The sequence below is a fragment of the Desmodus rotundus genome, chromosome 13, assembly GCF_022682495.2.
Source record: "Desmodus rotundus isolate HL8 chromosome 13, HLdesRot8A.1, whole genome shotgun sequence".
NCBI lineage: Eukaryota > Metazoa > Chordata > Mammalia > Chiroptera > Phyllostomidae > Desmodus > Desmodus rotundus.
In genome coordinates, this window is record NC_071399.1 from 67,120,134 (window position 1) to 67,123,436 (window position 3,303).

Here is a 3,303-nt window from a genome sequence, read left to right on the forward strand (position 1 = left end):
CCTAACCAGTCTGCTAGGAAAGCTGTAAGATGAAGGGTGGTAAAATTACATCACTTTCACAACCACTGGAAAGCTTATGACATCTACCTTATGGATGGAAGCGTATTTCTTTTTATACTTTAAGACTCAATTTTTCAAAAACAGAAGTTTAGTCATGTGGGAGTGAAGGATGTATTAAAAAAAAGGAAAAAAAGCAAAGCCTTCCCCAAACAAATCACATACACATATGTGGATCCCCACACTGTTGTCAACACAAAACAAAACAGAGCCCAAGGACCTTCTCTTTGGTAGTAGAGTGTGCTTCCACAGGAAGAGGTTTCATTAACAGGAGGCTTTTATTAGTCCTTTAGATCTGTTTCATTGATGATGGGAGGAAATGGGATCCTTGTCCTACCTGAATTTGGTGATGCTAAGGTATCATTCTCAAAGTGGAGACCGGAATTGGAGGTGAGAAATGTCAGAACTTGAAGAATTGGGCTTCTTTGCATCTTCTCAGCATCTAGAACCAATTCCAGCTTCATAACTCATCTGTAAAGAACTCCTTTAGGCATTTGGTAGCCATGTAGTTGTCAATTCAAGAGTAGGAAACCCCCAAATGGGTGGAGCAGCCTGTTGTCTAGAGAGAGCAAGTGTATGTTCTGGAGGGAGAATGAGTCTCATTCTGGACTTGGAGTCACATTTAAGAAATCCCAATCAAAATAGTATCATCCTGAGAGCTGTTGATGATGTGAAATTCATCAAAATGTAGCCCAATCACACGTCCAGAATGTTCCACCAATGTGAGCAATCACGACGTGCTTGCTGGGGCTGGAGGGTCAAAAGCAAATTGCAAGTCCCCAATTTTTATTTTCCCATCACAGACCCCACTGACAATTGTCTTGTCAAAACAGATACATCGCACCAATTTTTCACAACCCCCTAGAACTCTTAACCAGGCTCCCCATTTGACGTTCCAGAGCCTAATGGTATTATCTGATGATCCACTAGCAACCAGTTGGTCCCTGTGCTGGAGACAGGCAATGCCTCTCTTGTGCCCATTTAGAGTGCAAACAAATTCTCAGGTACTCATGCTCCAGAGTCTGAGGGTCCTGTCACCAGAGGCAGACATGACGTACTTAATCATCAAAGTCTACTACACTGTCAGCAGCACAGGGGCCAAGGACAAGGCATACAGTGGCATCAGTGGCAGAAGCCATGTCCCACACAACAATGAAGTGGTCCTTGGAACAGGTCACCATCAGTCCATTGCTGAAGCATTAAGTGGAATATGGCCTCATTGTGGTGGATCAGCGTGTTCAGAACTTCACCCGTGTTCACATCCCATTCACATACGAGACTGGTGCTATAGACTCTGAAGAGCCAGTCACAATGGCACGTTCATCATACTGGAGACAAAGGACAGAGTCAGTGTGCCCCATTAACACTTTCAACCATCCCAAGCTGGTTTTATCCCAATTTGTAACAGAATTACCTTGTAGCAAACTGGTAATTTTTTCACCGTCAGTAGATGCCTTTGCTAATTTCAGAGCAGCACTTAATCCTCTGCAAATTGTGTCATCCACACAGCAAGTTAGATTCTACCGTCTCTGTATCCTGGATAATCTTTGGGTATAGTGACCTGTCAAATGAATTGGGAGGGCCATCTGTGGGTTTGTTTTTAAACAGGTACTGATCCCACCCTCTTCTTTCTGCAGGTCCCTTCCACAGAGGGTCAGTGAGCACCACTCATCCAATCAGCTTCGTCTGAAGCATTCCTTCAGAGGTCACTTGCTGTCATTCTTTCCATACCAGCCCTACCGCATGCAGAGAAACCTGGCCTCCAGTAGGAAAGAATTCTTTCTGCCATGTGGTCTAAGTCTTGCTCTGGCAAAGCAGTGATACAGTCCTGTTGCAACATAGGCTTCACGTACGAGTTAATATGCCAACGCTGGTGATGACATGGTCGGAAGTAAGGTGCTCCACAACTTCCCCTTGGTCTGATTCAGGCCACTGGTTAAAAATTTATTTAATGTAGAATTAATAAGTATTTAATATTTAATATTTAAAGTCTTTTTCCTTTTGAGTTTCCTTCTGATGACCTCTTTTTGGAGATGATCACAGATGATGTTCCATTACTTATCTGCCACAGAGAATTTTTCCTGGTGGATTCATCTTCATGTTGATCCTCCATAACTAAAGTGCTCATGAGCTCGAAGTTCTTGTCCTCAAGACCATGTTGGGCTCCACAATGCCCCCAGCAGCCCTGCCTGGCTCTCCCCACTCAGCAGCCAATGTCCAGGGCAAGGATGCCAGGGAGGAGGCTGCAGAGACGGAGGCGGTAATAGCACCCACACTAGCTGCCAGCCCACCTGGGCCACTGACCTGTTTTATTGCTTCTTGTTTTGTTTTTGTTTTTGTCCCAGGCTATTCTATAAAGGTACATGAGTTCTAGAACAATTACAGACAATGTGACAAGTTGAGTTAGACCTATAAAGATGACTGGATTTAGATAGAAAACATGAGTAAATATTTGGTATATGTTGCAAGACAAAGTTGATGATTAAACAAATGAATAGAAATAAAAGTGAAGAAAATACTCTGAACAAGTTCTGGGGTTAGAAACATTCTTGAAAAAGGAACAAAATATAAGTTAGGGTAACTGGATATGAAAGGTGGCATATGCCATTGTCATTATCAATGCTATTTTGTCATAGTATTCATGTTTCTCCTTAAAAAAAATTGTATTCCACTTCTGTTTTAAATGAAAAAAATTACAGGAGTCAGCACTTTATTTTATAAATTGTTACATTATATAATGTAACTTGCATGCATTCTAATATGTATTTATGTATATAACATGTATCTTGTTTAATGCATGTGTTACATGCATGCATGTATTAAATGCATATGGTATATATACACGTATTATATATAGTATTATAACATATAATATATGCATTAGAAAAATTACATTTGAATTACTTTGGTACCCCTTTCTCCTCTGTCTTGCAATAAACATACAAAGACACTTTTGTTTCTGTATGTCTAAAACACTGACCTTTTATAAAATGTAGTCCTGAAATATCATGTTTTGACAGATTTCAACTATACATGTATCTGCAGTAAATATTTTACAAGTTTATTCTTTTATAAACGTGAGGGTCAGCCTTGGCTGGGTGGCTCAGTTGGTTGGAGGGTCTTTCTGTTCACCAAAAAGTGGCAGGGTTGATCCCCAGTCAGGGCCCATACCACATACCTAGGTTGTGGGGTCGACTCTTTGTCAAGGTGTATAGGAGACAACTGATTGACATTTCTCTCGTACAT

The 3,303-nt window shown here is 41.1% G+C and overlaps 1 pseudogene; it reads right to left on the minus strand.

The window, feature by feature from the left end:
• Positions 1-679: 679 nt before the first annotated feature.
• Positions 680-3,303, minus strand: LOC112310395 (F-box/WD repeat-containing protein 11 pseudogene; annotated as a pseudogene).